The 19,291-nt window shown below is 41.5% G+C and overlaps 1 protein-coding gene and 1 long non-coding RNA gene across 2 annotated transcripts in view; one reads left to right on the top strand and one right to left on the bottom strand.

Moving 5' to 3' along the window:
* Positions 1-6,638: 6,638 nt before the first annotated feature.
* Positions 6,639-19,080, bottom strand: LOC131383969 (uncharacterized). Its single transcript, XR_009214397.1, has 3 exons — positions 18,689-19,080; positions 12,402-12,522; positions 6,639-6,767 (listed from the first exon to the last, which is right to left on the bottom strand). It is a non-coding gene; the product is annotated as an uncharacterized LOC131383969 (long non-coding RNA).
* STAM2 (signal transducing adaptor molecule 2) overlaps positions 14,444-19,291 on the top strand; it is a 65,485-nt gene continuing 60,637 nt past the window's right edge. The window contains exons 1-2 of the mRNA XM_058441985.1: positions 14,444-14,473; positions 16,336-16,439. The gene's annotated coding sequence lies outside the window, so the exon portion shown is untranslated. The remainder of the gene's footprint in view (positions 14,474-16,335; positions 16,440-19,291) is intronic.

The following is a 19,291-nucleotide window of genomic DNA, read 5'->3' on the forward strand; positions in this document are numbered from 1 at the left end:
GGGTGTCAATTTTAGATCTTTTCCACTTTCTCCTGTGGGCATTTAGTGCTATAAATTTCCCTCTAAACACTGCTTTAGCTGTGTCCTCGAGATTCTGGTATGCTGTGTCTTTGTTCTCATTGGTTTCAAAAACTTGTTTCTGCCTTAATTTCTTTAGTTACCCAGTAGACATTCAGGAGCAGGTTGTTCAGTTTCCATGTAGTTGTGAGGTTTTGAGTGAGTTTCTTAATCTTGAGTTCTAATTTGATTGCGCTGTGGTCTGAGAGACTGTTATGATTTCAGTTCTTCTGCATTTGCTGAGGAGTGTTTTCCTTCCAATTGTGTGGTCAATTTTAGAATAAGTGCAGTGTGGTGCTGAGAAGAATGTATATTCTGTTGATTTGGGGTGGAGAGGTATGTAGATGTCTATTAGGTCTGCTTGGTCCAGAGCTGAGTTCAATTTCTGAATATCTTTGTTAATTTTCTATCTCAGTCTGTCTAATATTGACAGTGGGTGTTAAAGTCTCCCACTATTATTGTGTGGCAGTCTAAGTCTCTTTGTAGGTCTCCAATAACTCACTTTATGAATCTGGGTGCTCCTGTATTGGGTGCATATATATTTAGGATAGTTAGCTCTTCTTGTTGCATTGATCCCTTTACCATTATATAATGCCCTTCTTTGTCTTTTTTGATCTTTGTTGGTTTAAGGTCTGTTTTATCAGAGACTAGGATTGCAACCTCTGCTTTTTTTTACTTTCCATTTGCTTGGTAAATATTCCTCCATCCTTTATTTTGAGCCTATGTGTGTCTTTGCACATGAGATGGGTCTCCTGAATACAGCATACCAGTTGGTCTTGACTCTATCTAGTTTGCCAGTCCATGTCTTTTAACTGGGGCATGAAGCCCATTTACATTTAAGGTTAATATTGTTATGTATGAATTTGATCCTGTCATTATGATGCTAGCTGGTTATTTTGCCCGTTAGTTGATGCAGTTTCTTCATAGTGTCGATGGTCTTTACAATTTGGTATGTTTTTGTAGTGGCTGGTACCAGTTTTTCCTTTCCATATTTAGTGCTTCCTTCAGAGCTCTTGTAAGGTTGGCCTGGTGGTGACAAAATCTCTCAGCATTTGCTTGTAAAGGATTTTATTTCTCCTTCGCTTATGAAGCTTAGTCTGGCTGGATATGAAATTCTGGGTTGAAAATTCTTTTCTTTAAGAATGTTGAGGCTGGGTGTGGTGGCTCACACCTGTAATCCCAGCACTTTGGGAGGCTGAGGCAGGTGGATCATGAAGTCAGGAGCTAGAGACCAGTCTAGCAAATATGGTGAAACCCTGTCTCTACTAAAAATAGAAAAATTAGCCAGGCAGGGTGTTGTGTGCCTGTAGTCCCAGCTACTCGGGAGGCTGAGGCAGAAGAATCACTTGAACCCAGAAGGTGGAGGTTCAGTGAGCTGAGATCACGCCCCTGCACTACAGCCTGGGTGACATGGTGAGGCTCTGCCTCAAAAAAAAAAAAAAAAAAAAAAAGAAGGTTGAATATTGGCCCCCACTCTCTTCTGGCTTATAGGGTTTCTGCTAAGAGATCCACTGTTAGTTTGACAGGCTTCCCTTTGTGGGTAACCCGACCTTTCTCTCTGGCTGCCCTTCACATTTTTTCCTCCATTTCAACCTTGGCAAATCTGACAATTGTGTGTCTTGGGGTTGCTCTTCTCGAGGAGTATCTTTGTGGTGTTCTCTGTATTTCCTGAATTTGAATGTTGGCCTGTCTTGCTAGGTTGGGGAAGTTCTCCTGGATAATATCCTGAAGAGTGTTTTCCAACTTGGTTCCATTCTCCCCATCACCTAGGTTAGGTCTTTTCACATAGTCCCATATTTCTTGGAGGCTTTGTTCATTCCTTTTCATTCTTTTTTTTCTAATCTTGTCTTCATGCTTTATTTCATTAAGTTGATCTTATACCAGATATATTTCAAACCCCTTCCTTTTATTAACTCTGTTAATCTCCATATTTGTTTTACCTCTTTGAACTCTTCTCATTCATCAAAGACTGAACTCAAAGCTCCTCTCAACTTTGAAGCCTTCCCTGACTAATAATTTGGTATTTAACTAATCATACAAGGTTTTGCAACATCACTTGAATTATTGTTTGGTGTTATTTCCCTTTCCATTGGTGTAAACCCTGTCTCTCCAACTATAGTGTCCATTTCTTAAGATCAGCAACCTCATTTTATACTGTTTGATGCTATTCTTATCTTCCAGAGTGTCTGTCTTTACTCTCTGCAGGTGTATAAACCTGCAGCATCCCTCTGGAAAAAGCCTCTAGTTTCTTGCCCTGTCTTGTCTCATACTAGTTTGCCAGCCTGCTCTTTGTCTCCTTGCTCTTGACTTGTTGACCAGTCTTCTTTCTGTATTCTTTCCCTCTGGACTAGACAGATGCCTACTTTTGCTTCTTTGGTGCTGCCCTTGCCTCTACTTCTCAGCAAGAGTCTGCACTTATTCCTCACATCACATTTTCTACTGGCTCCTGCACATCTCTGAGATCTTTCCTCAACTTTCCTTTGAGTTGTGGGAAGGGTAAAACAGACACAAGGCTCTGATTATTGTAGACCTTGTATACATGTCTGTAAAATTATAGCTTCAAAGTCCTTTGAGTCATATTGTTTCCAGTGATTTGAAATCATTTATACTTGATTGTGTTGCTTAAAAAATCAGGCCGGGCACACACCTGTAATCCCAGGACTTTGGCAGGCCAAGGCAGGAGGATCACTTGAGCCTAGGAGTTCCAAAACCAGCCTGAGCAACATAGTGATAACCTATCTCCACAAAAAAAAAAAAAAAAAAGTTTAAAATTAATTGACCAGCCATGGTGGCACATGCCAAGTAGTCCCAGATACACAGGAAGCTGAGGTGGGAGGACTGCTTGAGCCCACAAGGTTGAGGCCGCAGTGACCCACGATCGTGTCACTGCACTCTAGTCCTAGTGACAGAGCAAGAGCCTGTCTCAAAAAAAAAAAAAAAGTTAAATGCTCTAAAGAGCCTCTTCTGTGTTCCCCTCTCTTTGCATGTCTTAAGAACATTAAGATAATTTGTGAAAAATATCTAAACACTTTGTTTTCATTGTCTTGCATGTCATGCAAATCTTTGCATAAAAAAACCTGAAAAGCCATCTCAATGTTGTTTGATTTGGCTAAATGAGTGGTATTGGAGAGATTATTATGAAACAGATATTAACACCTCATGTCGTCATAACTAAAAAGTGTCAACTACAGATTAGGTTGGAGTACTTTAAAACTATCCTTTTCTTAGCTCTGGCCCAATATCACAGCCTGATTTGTACTATAGTTAGATTAGATGTAGTCAAAAGGCTTTTAAAAAAGGCATTTGGGAACTAGCTAAAGCAGAGACATATTTTTCATTTGTCTTGTTTGTTTTGTTCCATTTTGTTTTCAAGACAGAGTCTTGCTCTGACACCCAGGCTGGAGTGCAGTGGCATGATCTTGGCTCACTACAACCTCCTGGGTTCAAGCGATTCTTATGCTTCAGCCACCCCAGTAGCTGGGACTTTTAACAGGTGCATACCATCCCACCTGGCTAATTTTTATATTTTTAGTAGAGATGGGTTTTCATCATGTTGGCTAGGCTGGTCTCGAACTCCTGGCCTCAAATGATCCTCCCAAAGTGCTGGGATTACAGGCGTTAGCCATTGTGCAGGGCCCATTTTTCTTTTTTTTAAGCCTCCAGATCGCTTTATGAATACAAAAATCGTGAACATTTTATTTTCTAACTGAAGTCAGAACAGGGAATACACGTGTTGAGTATTTGTGTGGTAAAGTCATTCATTTGTTACACTTAGGGTTTCATTTTGCCATTTCTCTAACCAGGGATAGGCCTGGATTCTACTAAGGTGCTAATGAATTTACAAAGCAATGGTTGTTCTCATTTTGAGTAAGTGGAATAAGGAAGATGGAATATGGAATCTTATGACTGAAGGTTAGTCCTAATGTAGTAATTTTGTTGTGTATTAAGATTCGCAAACAGGATATTTAGGTGAATACAGCAATGTACTTAATTCCATGTGACATCTGCTTTCAGCATCTAAGGTTTGGCTCTACCACAGACCATGGAGATGCTTTGTTGAAAAACACTGTCCTCTATTTTTTCCTAGCAACTCATTACGTATATATCATCTATACATTGATCTTAATATTCTTTGAAATTAGCTGGATGCAGTGGCTCACACCTGTAATCCCAACACTTTGGGAGGTCAAGACAGGAGGACTGCTGGAGCCCAGGAGTTTCAGACCAGCCTGGACAACATAGTGAGATGTTGTCTCTACCAAAAAATTTAAAAATTGTCTATTTAGTATATAAGCCATTTTAAAAGAAGCTTTAGGCCTGGCGCGGTGGCTTGCACCTGTAATCCCAGCACTTTGGGAGGCCAAGGTGGGCAGATCATGAGGTCAGGAGTTCGAGACCAGCCTGGCTGATATGGTGAAACTCTGTCTCTACTAAAAATACAAAAATTAGCCGGACATGATGACATGTGCCTGTAATTCCAGCTACTCCAAAGGCTGAGGCAGGAGAATCGCTTGAACTTGCAAGGTGGAGGTTGCAGTGAGCTGAGATAGTGCCACTGCACTCCAGCCTGGGCGACAGAGCAAGACTCCATCTCAAAAAAAAAAAAGAGGTAAATGTTAGGATAACTAAAATTTACTACTCTATAGCATATATTGCCTTAAAGTGATGTTTTAAATTTCAACTTATGTTGTGCAATTTGGATTATATCTGTCTTTAGTGCACCACCCAGATAACTGCTTTTCTCTGCACATGTGCAGAAATTAACTTCTTGTCATAGAAGACATAATAAACATTTGCTGAATGAACAGCACACATGAAATTAAGTAGAAATAAATACCTACCCTTACATTAAACTATAAAGGAGCTAATTTATTATATTATGATAATAAAGATTCAGTGAATATTAATTTTTAAGATAGCACATCCTGGTTTATTGACATTCACTGGCAAAATGAATTATTCAACATATGAATTTTTACTAAACACTGAATGTAGAATATTTAGCAATTTGGCACATAATTGGCATATTATAATGGCATATTACTGACATGACCTTATAAGGCAATGCTTTTATTTTTGGCCAAATTAGGATCCTGAAATTTGTTTCAATGGTTGCCTCTGTTTTGTACTTCTAGGCCGTTCAGTCGATTCTGGGAGTGAAGCACTGTTGCCACCTACTGTGCAGAGTGCGGTAATGATGATGACAAAGGAAAATGAACGGAGAGTAATAATAGAGTTTTAAATAAATTATGAAGTAAAAATTAAGCGGATCCATCCATACAAGTTACAGTACTCTTGAACTGAATTGCCAGTAAAAACAGTTACTGAATAGAATGAACCAGGTCCGCTAGGAGTCCTGTGAAGCCAGGCCTTTGGAGCTGTGGGAATTTTTTTTTTTTTAATAGATGGGGTCTTACTGTGTAGCCCAGGCCAGGCTCAAACTCTTGGGCTCAGTGATCCTCCCCTGTAGCTGAGACTACAAGAATGCACCACCATGCCTGGCTAAGGATCTATGGGCTTTTAAGATAGCCTTCCTTGAAGTTTTTGATTTAGGGATTTTTTTTTTTTTGAGACAGGGTCTCGCCATATGGCCCACGCTGGAGTGCAGTTGCGTGATCACAGTTCACTGCAGACTTGACCTCCTGCAGGCGATCCTCCCACCTCAGCCTCCAGAATAGCTAGGACCACAGGTATAGGTTACCATGCCTAGCTGAAGATTTTTGGGTTTTTTAAAACACACACATGTGTACACACAATTTCCTGAATTTGTACATTTTTTTCCCTTCAACTCTTTTCACCTAATCAATCAATTTTATTATCATTTCTGCTTATGTTTTGCTTTCCCATATTACCTTTTTCATAAGCTGATTTCCAAAATGACTTTTTTCTAGATGGTCTATACATAGCTTCTCTCTCTCTCTCTCTTTTTTTCTTTCTAAAGATTCAAACTCCAATTTGTAACAATTTAGTTTGAGATAACAGTTCTCAATTACAATGAGAAGTATTCCCAACATCAAATTTGTTGGACTAACTACCCTCAACTAGGCACTAAAATATAATTTCCAATGGGTACAAAGCAAAATACTATTACTCTACACTTGGCCTCCACATGGAATTCCCCCTTATTCCTATGTATTCTCTTCCATTAACTACTTTTATAAATCATTTTCTCCTCACCTGAATATGAGTCATTGAGGGCAGTGATTATGTTATTTTCATGCCTCCCCTCTCATCAACCCTTGTCCCCACTGCTAGTATTCTGGACATGGTAGGTACCCAATATTTACTAAATAAAGAAGTGTGAAAAGTGTAATGCCTCTGAAAAAAAATGATTTTATTGATCATGCAGCAGTGAGAGAGATAAAGTAACACAATGTAGGAAATAAAAAGGTAATAAATGTTATTAGATAACTGATCAGGTGCTCTTTGTTCCTTTCAGCCAACTTCTAGAGAATGGTAGCGGGAATTGGAAGGCAAGAGGAATGGATCAGAGAAGTAAAGGACAGGTAATCACTCAAACATTGGGTTATTCAGTGTGTTTTAGTCAGGTTAGGCTGCTATAACAAAGTACCACAGACTGGGTGTCTTATAAATAACAGCAATTTATTTCTCAGTTCTGGAGGCTGGAAGTCGCAGATTGCTGTGCCAGCCTGGTCAAATTCTAGAGAGGACACTCTTTTGGTTGCAAACTGCTGACTTCTCATTGTGTCCTAATATGAAGTAAAGAGAGCAAGAGAGGTTTCTGGCCTCTTCTTATAAGGGCACTAATTCTATTCATGAGGATTCCACTCTCATGACCTAATTACCTCCCCCAAATCCCGCTTTCAAATACTATCTTACTGGGAATTGGATTTCAACATATGAGTGTTGGGGAGATACAAATCAGTGTTTAGGTATTCTAAGTAATAGGCTAATTGGTCTTGAAAGGGAGGACGCAGAATTAAAAGGCACAAAGATCCTGATACTGTGCTCTTGGGAAGTTCCAACAATCACACAAGATAGGTTAGAAGAATATTAAGTGCTAACCAGTGCAATGTTGACCCATGTTCAGTAAAAGTTTCAGAAACATGAAAAACATGTAGATTGGGATCAACTGAGGAATACTTCTGGAGAAGATGGGCTGTTGAATGGATTCGTAAATTTCCAGATGCGAAAAATGAAAAGAGATAAAAGATGAAGATAGGTGAAAGAAGTAAGCATGCATTTTCAGAAAGTGAAATATCATAAAGCATAATAACAGAGATGGAAGACACTCCTATTTCTCCCTGAACTGATTTTCAAGTACGGTGTAGAGCACTCTATTACACTAGCTACTAGGCAGCCACATGTGGGTATTTGCATTTAAAATGAAATAAAATTAAAAATTCACTTCCTCAGTTGCACTAGTTACATTTCAAGAGATCAACAGTCACATGTGCCTATTGGTATTTGTATTGAGCAATGCAAATATAAAACATATCCGGCCGGGCACGGTGGCTCATGCCTGTAATCCCAGTACTTTGGGAGGCCGAGGTGGGTGGATCCCAAGGCCAAGAGATTGAGACCATTCTGGCCAACCTGGTGAAAGCCTATCTCTACTAAAAATACAAAAAATTAGCTGGGCATGGTGGCGCACGCCTGTAGTGCTAGCTACTCGGGAGGCTGAGGCAGGAGAAATGCTTGAATCTGGGAGGAGGAGGTTGCAGTGAGCTGAGATCGCACCACTGCACTCCAGCCTGGCAACAGAGCAAGACTCTTTCTCAAAAAAAAAAAAAGGAAAGAAAAGAACAAAAAACACATCCATCATCGCAAAAAAGTTCTACTGTACTATAGTGAGTGCTATTGAGTATTTACTATACAAAAAGCTCTCATAATCCCATTTAATTTTCACAGCAACCTTATAAAGTATATAGTAGCCAGGTGTGGTGGCTCATGCCTGTAATCCCAGCACTTTGGGAGGTTAAGGTGGGCAGATTGCTTGAGCCCAGGAATGTAAGACCAGCTGGACGACATAGTGAGACCCCATCTCTACAAAAAATACAAAAATTAGCCAGGCATGGTGGCATGTGCCTGTAGTCCCAGCTACTTGGAGGTCTGAGGTGGGGGGATCACTTAAGCCCCAGAGGTCAAAGCTGCAGTGAGCTGAGATCACACCACTGCACTCCAGCCTGGGTGACAGAATAAGACTGTCTCAAAATATAAATAAATAAATAAAGTATTTTTAAATTTAATATATTTTATTTATATTAAATGTTTTATATTTTGAGACTGTCTCCAAATGCAAAATAAATAAATAAATAATAAAGTATATAGTTAAAGGGCCAGGCGCGGTGGCTCACGCGTAATCCCAGTACTTTAGAAGGCCAAGGCAGGTGGATCAACTGAGGTCAGGAGTTCAAGACCAGCCTGGCCAACATGGTGAAACCCTGTCTCTACTAAAAATACAAAAAGGTAGCTGGGCATGGTGGCGGGCACCTGTAATCCCAACTACTCAGGAGGCTAAGGCAGGAGAATTGCTTGAACCCGGGAGGCAGAAGTTGCAGTGAGCTGAGATTGCGCCATTGCACTCTAGCCTAGGTGACAAGAGTGAAACTCTGTCAAAAGAAAAGAAAAGAAAAGAAAGAAAACTGAAGTCCCTAAAACTTAAGTATTTGTTCAAAGTTACATAGTCAGTAGCACAGCTGTGATTTGAAATTTTATGTGACTCCAAAAACTGATGCTTTAAGCTATAGAAAATAAGCCTGTTAGATAGGGAAAAATGAGTCATTTACCAGAGACAGTGACATCCCAGCTTGACCTTTTTATGGCAGGCAAAATCCAGTAGACTCTCAAGGAAGAGAACAAAATCACAAAAGTGGTATTTCAGGATATTAAGCAGACTGTTGTGTGCAGGGGTAGGCTAGCCCACATGATTTCTTTCGACGACTAGAAAAAAAGCCTCCCTCTCTAGGAAGGATGCAGCCTTATGGGTATTTAACTTGGTTAACAGAGCACGCACTAGACTCCAGCCTCTTCTCACCCCCAACTTTGGGCACTCTCTTTCAAAAGGAAGAAATTGGAAGGCATGGAGGAAATGGAAGCCTGTGCTATAATGGAGGCAATGCCAAAAGAAAGAGAAAAAATAGCAAAAACAAAATTTGAAAAAAGAAATCTAAAAAATTAAAAATTTAATTAAAAAAATTTTAAAAATGGAAAAATCAGAGCAAAGTCAGAGTTTATTCCAAGGTTTCCAGTATGCTGGTCTAACACACTGTGGCACTTATAATAGAAAAGTGATAGAAAGGGCTGGGTGTGGAAGTGCATGCCTGCAGTCCTAGCACTTTGGGAGGCCAAGGGGGGCAGATCACTTGAGTCTAGGAGCTCAAGACCAGCCTGGCCAACATGGTGAAACCCTGTCTTTACTAGAAATAGAAAAATTAGCTGGGCGTGATGGCACATGCCAGTAGTCCCAGCTACTTGGGAGGCTGAGGCAGGAGGATCACTTGAGCCAGGGAGGCAGAGGTTGCAGTGAGCCAAGATCGTGCCACTGCACTCCAGCCTGGGCAACAGAGCAAGACTCCATCTCAAAGAAAAACAAAAAACAAATTAAACCACACACACAAAAATTAGCTGGGCATGGTGGTGCATGCCTGTAGTGCCAGCTACTCAGGAGGCTGAGGTAGGAGGATCTCTTGAACTCGGGAGGTTGAGATTGTGGCGAGCTGAGATTGTGCCACACTGCACTCCAGCCTGGGTGACAGAGTGAGATCCTGTCTTAAAAAAAAAAAAAAGAGAGAAAGAGAGATAGAAGAAAGGGAGCTGATTTCTGGGTTCTAATCAGGCATGGAAGCTTAGAAGTCACCACTCCTATCCACACAAGGAAAACAACTGAACAAAGTAAAAATCAACTCTTTTTAGATCCATCAGAGAGTGTAAGATACAATAACTCTTTCTGAGTTTCTCTTCAAAGGGTTTAGCCTGTTAACTTTCTTATCCTTTGTTCTCAAACTCAACTTTCTTGTTCTTCCTTGCCCCTAGTTACCGTAAATAGCCTATCCACTTCCCGTCAGCTCTAATCAATAGCTCACATCTGTTCCCTTGTTACCTGTACCAATTGTTCCCCCAAAACTGCACATCCCACACGATCCACCTCTGTACCTCACACCTCCCTCCCCTTCTATATTCAGGAAAATATGTACAAGTAGCCAATTGGGTCAGCTCAGATTGTGCAGTCTGACCCCAGCCCATGGAGGAGTGACACAGAGATAGGGACTGCATTAAGGATAAAAACCCCCGGTCTTCTTTGTTCTCTGTGCTCTTGTGATCTTGATTGACCCAAGTGGCACCCTTCTGCAGAAGTAAATTGCCTTGCTGAGAGAATTAAACTTTTGCCTGAGTGCTGGTTTTACTTCACGGCACCAAGCATTTACTCCTGGAGTATTTTATACCCAACAGAGAGCTAAGGTCACAGGGCAAACTACTGCCCTCAAAATTGGAGAGACAGACAGATAGATACAGAGGATCACAACTTATTGGAGGAAACCCACGAGCAGAAACATCCTTGGGGACCAGTGGCTGGGGTAGGAAAACCTGAACTGCCATTGACAAATTGCTGGAGGCTCAGTGTGGACAAGTCTGAGAGTTAAAAACCCCAGGGGGGCCTAGTTATTGGAGGGTCCCCACACTTTTGTGAGTTTTACCTCCAGGAATTCAATCTGGTTCACAGTAAGAGAAATCACTGTGTGTTTCTGGAAGGGGGAGAGGAAAAGAAATTATTCTGAATTATCCCACAGAATTCTGTTCTTAAAGAACATCCTCAAGAGAAACTATTTGACCCCAGCCTAAACAATTAGGGTTTTACCAGATCCTATCTAGCCGGTGGAAGGGAAATTCTCAACTCCAGCTTCCCCTAAGCCTTCTTGTCTCACCGAAACTGGAGACTGAGGATGGGGAGGTAGGTAGGGGGAGAGGGACAGAAAGCACCTGTGTTTTTGTTGTGGTAATGGTGGTTGTTTTGTTTTAGATACGGTCTCACTGTGTCGCTCAGGCTGGAGTGTAGGTGGTGCGATCATGGCTTTAGTGAGATCACTAGAGCCCTCATCTCCATGGCCCAAGCGGTCATCACACCTCAGCTTCCCAAGTAGCTAGGACTGCAGGTGTGCACCACCATACCCAGCTTTTTTTTTTAAATTTATTGTAGAGACAGGGTCTTGCTGTGTTGCCCAGGCTGGTCTTGAACTCTTGAGCTCAAGTGATCCTCCCACCTCAGTCTCCCAAAGTGCTGAGATTACAGGCTTGAGTCACCACACATGGCCAGAAAGCACTTGTGAAGTTCATAGCAGAGGCACAGGCTCACTAAAGAATTGAGACCTACTCTCAGACCTTATTTAAGTCTCAAGAACCCAAAGACAACAGAGGGGACAAAAACAAGGAAATCAGCCTTTGACACTTAATGCTATAGCAAGCATTAAACACAGCCTAATCCCTAGCCAGATAAACATAAAACCTCATACTAAAGGCCTGTTTACTTCAGTTCCTTTTACCCAGTAAATGTTGTCCAGTTTTCACAAAAAGGCAACACTTAACGAAAGACAAAAAACACTGTTTGAAAAGACAGAGCAAACATCAGAATCAGAATCAGGTATAGCAAGAATGTTATTAGAATATGTATAATAGAATTATCATACAAGGAATTTAAATTAACTATGATTGATATGTTAGGGGCTGTTATGGAAAAAAATCAACATTATGCAAGAACAGAGATGGGTAGTGTAAGCAGAATGATAGAAACTCTAAGAAAGAATCAAAAGGAAATGCTAGAGATAAAAAACACTAACAGAAAGGAAGAATGTCTTTGACGGGCTCCATCAATAAACTTCAGAGACAAAGAATCTGAGCTTGAAAAAATGTCAATAGAAACTTCTAAAACTGAAAAAAAAAAAAAAAAAAAAAAAACTTCTAAAACTGAAATGCACAGAGAAAAAAAGAAAAAATCAGATATCCAAAAATGGCAGGAGAATTACAAAAGATGTAACATATACATAACAGAAATACCAGAGGGAGAAGAAAAGAAGAAAATTTGAAGCAATAATGACTGAGAATTTCCCCAAATTAACGAAGGATACAAAACCACAGATCCAGGAAGCTCAGAGTACACTAAGCAGTATAAATACCAAAAAATCTGCACCTAACCATAATCATGTTCAATCTGTAGAAAATTGAAGACAGAAAATCTTGAAAGAAGCAAAAAGGAGAAAAAAAACCCACATTTTGCCTACAGAGGAGTAAGGATAAGAATTACATTAGACTTCTCTTTAGAAATTGTGCAAGTAAGAGGAGAGAAAAGTGAAATATTTAAAGTATTGAAAGAAAAAAAAACCACTCACCTAGAATTCTGTATCCAGTGAAATTATCCTTCAACAGTGAGGGAGAAAGACTTTCTCAGGCAAACAAAATTTGAGGGAATTTGTCACCAGTAGACTTGTCTTGCAAGGAATTTTAGAAGTCCTTGAGAGAGAAAGAATATGATGCAGGTCTGAAACTTGGATCAACATTTTAAAAATGAAGAGCATTAGAGAAGGAATCAATAAAGGTAAACAGCCTGGGCAACATAGTGAGACCCTGTCTCTATTAAAAAAAAAAAAAAATGAGCTAGGGTCGATGGTGCATACCTGTAGTCCCAACTACTTTGGAGGTTGAGGCAGGAAGACTGCTTGAGCTCAGGAGTTTCAGGCTGCAATGAGGTATAATTGTGCCACTGCACTCCAGCCCAGGTGACAGAGGGAGAGAACTTGTCTCCAAAAAAAAAAAAAAGATAAATAAAGGTGAATAAAATATTTTATTTTTAATTTTCTTTTCTTTTTTTTTTTGCTTCTTTTTGAGACAGGGTCTCCCTCTGTCATCCAGGCTGGGGTGCAGTGACATGATCACGGCTCACTGCAGCCTTGACTGCCCTAGCTCAAGCAATCCTTCTGCCTCATCCTCCAAAGTAGCTGATGCTACAGATGCACGCCACCAAGCTTCTAGATTTTTTTTTTTTTTTGTAAACTGGTTTTCAAATTCTTTGCACACCACAATTTTTAGACTGCCACTGAAATATTTTTTAATTGCCCAATTACTTCCTAAGATGAAGCAACAGTGAACAATTTTTGTACCCTCTTGTTTCTAACACAGGGTCTGCTCCCAGTAACTATTAAAAATGTTGTTAATTACAAAAGACTAAAAAAAACTTTGTTAATTAGAAGAACTCACTGAGGAACTGACTGAGTATATACATAGAAAAAAAATACCTATAGATCCTTGAGTATACTTGCCTTTAAAGAGGAGGAATTAAAAGAGTCTTTTTAAAACATGAATGTGGCTGGGAGCAGTGGTTCATGCCTGTAATCCCCAGCACTTTCAGACGCCGAGGTGGATAGATCACTTTGTGGTCAGTAGTTTGAGACCAGCCTGGACAACATGGTGAAACTCCATCTCTACTAAATATAGAAAAATTAGACAGGCATGGTGGCCCGCGCCTGTAGTCCCAGTTACATGGGAAGCTGAGGCAGGAGAATTGCTTGAACTTGGGAGGCAGAGGGTGCAGTGAGCAGAGATTGTGCCACTGCACTCCAGCCTGGGTGACAGAGCAAGAACTTGTCTAAATAATAATAACAATAATAAATAAAAATGAATGCTTTCCAAAGGCAAATCCTCAGCTTTCTGCTCTTTATAAAAAATTATCTTTTTTTTTTTTTTTGCGACAGGGTCTCATTCTTTCGCCCAGGCTGCAGTGCAGTGGCACAATCATAGCTCACTGTAACCTTGAAATCCTGGGCTCAGGTGATCTTCCCACCTCTGTTGGGAACAGGCCCCCCAAAATCCAGCCATAAACTGGCCCCAAAACTGGCCATAAACAAAATCTCTGCAGCACTGTGACATGTTCATGATGGCCAAAACGCCCATGCTGGAAGGTTGTGGGTTTACCAGAATGAGGGCAACACCTGGCCCACCCAGGGTGGAAAACCACTTAACGGCATTCTTAAGCCACAAACAATAGCATGAGCAATCTGTGCCCTAAGTACATGCTCCTGCTGCAGTTAACTAGCCCAACCTATTCCTTTAATTTGGCCCATCCCTTCGTTTCCCATAAGGGATACTTTTAGTTAATTTAATATCTATAGAAACAATGCTAATGACTGACTTGCTGTTAATAAATACATGGGTAAATCTCTGTTTGGGGCTCTCAGCTCTGAAGTCTGTGAGACCCCTGATTTCCCACTTTACACGTCTATATTTCTATGTGTGTGTCTTTAATTCCTCTAGCGCCACGGGGTTAGGGTCTCCCTGACCGAGCTGGTCTCAGCAAGTGGTGTCCATCGTTGGGGCTCAAATCCAGGTCAAAGGGTCGCCAGAGTGACGGTTGGAGAACATGGAACTAGCTGGAGGACACCCGAGTACTCTTAAAGCAATCCCCGTGGTGAGTAAGAAGGGGAGCTCAGAAGTGTCACGATAACAATGGGACAAGTGTGGGGTCTGGTTCGTTCCACTTTGGAACTTTTTCACACTGATGATGAGGAGGAAAGAGAGTATAACGAAGTAACAGAAGAGGTTACAGAGCAGGTTTCTTTGCCAGCTAAAGCTAAAGCGGCAAAGCAGGGAGAGGTTCATCCCCACCCTTCTGCACCCCCTCCCTATTATTTTGAAGAAAATGACCCTCCAGATCTTTCTTTTCTGGAAGACACTGGGCGAAAAGTAGTTGCCCCAGTGACTGTTCAAGAAGCGCCTTGAGCGACTGCTCTCAGTTCTATTCAGGCAGGAATTCAGCAAGCTACACAAGAGATTGATTTAGAGGCTTGGCAGTTCCCTGTTAGAATACACCCCCCAGATCAACAGGGAAATATTATAGCTACATTTGAGCCTTTTCCTTTTAAATTACTCAAAAAATTTAAACAAGCTATTCATACTAAAAAAGGATATAGAAATAATCAGCAAGTCAGGCTGCCAGATAGGGGATTCCAGAATGGCTCAGGCCATTCCCTCACCCCTGTACAATGTCTGTCCCCTGTCACAGCCGGTAGTGCCGCAGTAGATTTATGCTACACGAAAGCTGTGAGCCTTCTGCCTGGGGAATCCCCTCAAAAGGTCCCAACAGGAGTCTGTAGATCCTTGCCAACGGGGACAGTAGGATTACTTTTAGGAAGGTCTAGTTTAAGTTTAAAAGGGGTACAAAATCATACAGGAGTCATTGATTCAGATTACAATGGGGAAATTCAAATTGTTATATTTACTTCTGTTCCCTGGAAAGCAGAGCCAGGAGAGCGCATAGCACAGCTCCTGATGGTGCCATATGTGGGAATGGGGAAAAGTGAAATTAAACGAACAGGAGGATTTGGAAGCACAAATAAACAAGGCAAAGCAGCTTATTGGGTAAATCACATTACTGATAAACATCCTACCTGTGAAATAACTATTCAGGGAAAGAAATTTAAAGGTTTGGTAGATACAGGAGGGGACATTTCAATCATTTCTCTACAGCACTGGCCATCTGTGTGGCCAATTCAACCCGCTCAATTTAACATAGTTGGAGTTGGTAAAGCCCCTGAAGTATATCAAAGTAGCTATATTTTACATTGTGAAGGGCCTGATGGACAACCTGGGACTATTCAACCAATTATAACTTCTGCACCTATAAATTTATGGGGAAGAGATTTATTACAACAATGGGGAGCACAAGTTCTAATTCCAGAACAATTATATAGCCCTCGAAGTCAACATATGATGCATGAAATGGGGTATGTCCCTGGTATGGGACTAGAAAAAAAAAATTTGCAGGCTTTGCAAGAACCACTTCAAGCAGAAAGTCAAAGTTCCTGCCAAAGATTAGGATACCATTTTTGATGGTGGCCATTGTTAAGCCTCCAGAACCTATATCTTTAAAATGGTTAACAGATAAGCCAGTTTGGATAGAACAATGGCCACTAAGTAAAGAGAAACTGGAGGCTTTAGAGAAATTAGCTACTAAACAATTAGAAAATGGGCACATACCTCCAACATTTTCCCCTTGGAATTCTCCAGTTTTTGTAATTAAGAAAAAATCAGGTAAATGGAGAATGTTAACTGACTTAAGGGCCATCAATTCAGTTATACAACCTAAGGGAGCATTATAGCCAGGACTGCCTTCTCCCGCTATAATTCTAAAAAATTGGCCTTTAATAGTCATAGATTTAAAAGACTATTTCTTTACTATCCCTTTGGCTGAGCAAGACTGTGAACGGTTTGCATTTACAATTCCTGCAGTAAACAACCTGCGGCCTGCTAAGTGTTTTCATTGTTTCACAGATGGGTCTAGCAATGGTAAAGCTTCTAATTCTGGATCAAAAGGTAAAGTTTTCCAGACGCCCTATACTTCAGCTCAAAAAGCGGAGCTTGTAGCTGTAATTGAGGTATGGACTGCTTTTAATATGCCTATTAATGTGATTTCTGATTCTTCATACGTGGTTCATTCCACACAATTAATTAAAAATGCTCAGTTACTATTTCATACAGATAAACAACTAATGACAAAAACAAAAAAGGGGGAGAAATAGGGATTATGGGACAGCCCCTACACAATTGAATCTAGCATTATTAACTTTAAATGTTTTGAGCCTGCCCAAAGACGGCCAGATGTTAGCAGCTGAACAGCATCTGCAGAAACCAGATGCAAAGACAGAAGCAAACAACTGATTTGGTGGAGAGATCCGGTAACAAAAAGTTGGGAAATAGGTAAAATAATAACTTGGGGTAGAGGTTATGCTTGTATTTCTCCAGGCCAAAATCAACAACCGATTTGGATACCATCAAGACACCTGAAACCTTATCATGAGCCAGATGCCAAGTAAGAGATTCGGGGAGGATCCCGAGGACCCCTCGGTTTCAGCCATGTTGAGACTGACGCTGAGGAGGACCCCAACTGTCACGAGCAACACCCGTCGAACACAGCCACCCACCTGGGGACAGATCAAGAAGCTGTCACAGACGGCAGAAGAAAACCTGAGGAAAGCAGGACAACCAATCACAACGAGTAATTTAATGGTAGCTATGACAGCAGTGATCACCACTGCCGTAAGTATTCCTTCAACAAGGACTGCCGAGACCAGCTCAGTCGGGGAGAGCCTAACCTAGCGGCACTAGAGGAATTAAAGACACACACACAGAAATATAGAGGTGTGAAGTGGGAAATCAGGGGTCTCACAGCCTTCAGAGCTGAGAGCCCCGAAAAGAGATTTCCCCACATATCTATTAACAGCAAACCAGTCATTAGCATTTTCTATAGATATTAAATTAACTATAAGTATCCCTTATGGGAAAAGAAGGGATGGGCCGAATTAAAGGAATAGGTTGGGCTACTTAACTGCAGCAGGAGCATGTCCTTAAGGTACAGATCGCTCATGCTGTTTGTGGCTTAAGAATGCCTTTAAGCGGTTTTCCGCTTCCTTGCCCTCATTTGGGTAAACCCACAACCTTCCAGCGTGGGCATTACGGCCATCATGAACATGTCACAGTGCTGCACAGATTTTGTTTATGGCCAGTTTTGGCCATTCTTCTGAGGCAGGAGAATGGTATGAACCCAGGAGGCGGAGCTTGCAGTGAGCCCAAATTGCGCCACTGCACTCCAGCCTGGGTGACAGAGTGAGACTCCATCTCAAAAAAAAATTTTTTTACTATTCTGCTACTCAATATCCTTAAATAATTATTGAGTACCTTAATCAAAATAAAAAATTCCCAGCTTGCCCTTTAAAATTCTTCTCAATCTGTTTCCTCTTATACCTAGTTAGCCTTGTTTTCCATTCCAACACTAAGTCTTAGACAAAAAGTCTTTATCTGTCCAAAAAATCTGTTTTTTTTTTTTGAGACAGAGTCTTGCTCTGTTGCCCAGGCTGGAGTGCAGTTGCATGATCTTGGCTCACTGTAACCTCTGCCTCCTGGGCTCAAGTGACTCTCGTCCCTCAGCCTCCCAAGAAGTTGGCATTACATGCCTGGTTAATTTTTGTATTTTTAGTAGAGATGGGTTTTCGCCATGTTAGTCAGGCTGGTCTTGAACTCCTGGCCTCAAGCAGTCTGCCCACCTCAGCCTCCCAAAGTGCTGGGATTACATGCGTGAGCCACCGTGCCCGGCCTCCCAATTTATCTTGAACATCCTAGGTTCAACGTCCTATGAAAAACAGCCCCTTCTGCACTATTCCTTCTCATTTGTGCCCCTAGCTTTATAAAATGCAACCACGTTTCTGAATGTGTATAAGCTCTCTCTTTATAGCATCAGGTCTTCATACTAGAGTTTGTAAAATGGTTTTGATTAATCCATTATTTAAAATGTTGGAGTAATTCTCAACATTTAAAAATCATTGAAAAATTGCAAACTCTAGTAGGACCCACATTTCAACAAATGGCTGCAATTTACCAGTAGTTGACATCTTTAGATATGCACTGTTCAGTTAGAAAGTTACAGCTTCATTCGAAAAGTATTGAGCATCTATTACTTGGGACACTGTTTTAGACGCTGGGGATATAGTAGTGACCAAAACTCATCAGGGAGTTTATAATCTAATAAGGAGGAGAGAAACGGCAACATAATCATTACTACAGTTTTCCAAGAGGAACAGAGAATATGTGGGTGGGAAGGGTGCTTGGGCTTTTGCATTCATTTAAATACCTGGCCGGATCCTATGGGAATTTGAGTTTATGACTCGTACTACTATCCGAATCGTCACACACCATCATGTACTTTATGCACTGCCCCTATAAAACTCCCAGCAAGTCTAAGGCAGGGAGTGTGCCTCCTTCGCCTTTGGATTCTGGGGGCGCAGCAGTGTTTTTATGGAGGGGACACGATGGAAAGCGAAAAGTTAGGCGTAGTTACTTCGACCACTGCTGTCCCGGGTGGTTATTCCGACTGGGTTTGGATTGGGCGCGGGGGAGGGTGCAACACAGTTAAGTGTTGGAGAGCAGTCAGGTCTTTCGCAGAACCTCAAAGCCACCTCCGCGCCGGCGGCTCCGTTTCTAGGGAAACAGGACTGTAACGCGTACGCATCGTGGGTCCTCGTTCTCTAGCTACGAGTTCTGCCGCTCTGGAACGAACTAAATTCGTGACAAGAACTTGGCCCTCAGAGCCCGTCGTCCAACGCGAAAAACCACGGGTAACCGCGCCCCCTGCCGCGCTGCCGCTGGCACTGCAGCTTCCGGGGTCATCCAGTTCCAGGCGGACTACTTCCGGCTCCGAAGGTCCCCGGCTTCGTGGCTCGCCGGGGTCCTAGCG

Source organism: Hylobates moloch, unplaced genomic scaffold, assembly GCF_009828535.3.
Source record: "Hylobates moloch isolate HMO894 unplaced genomic scaffold, HMol_V3 SCAFFOLD_1, whole genome shotgun sequence".
Classification (NCBI taxonomy): Eukaryota; Metazoa; Chordata; class Mammalia; order Primates; family Hylobatidae; genus Hylobates; species Hylobates moloch.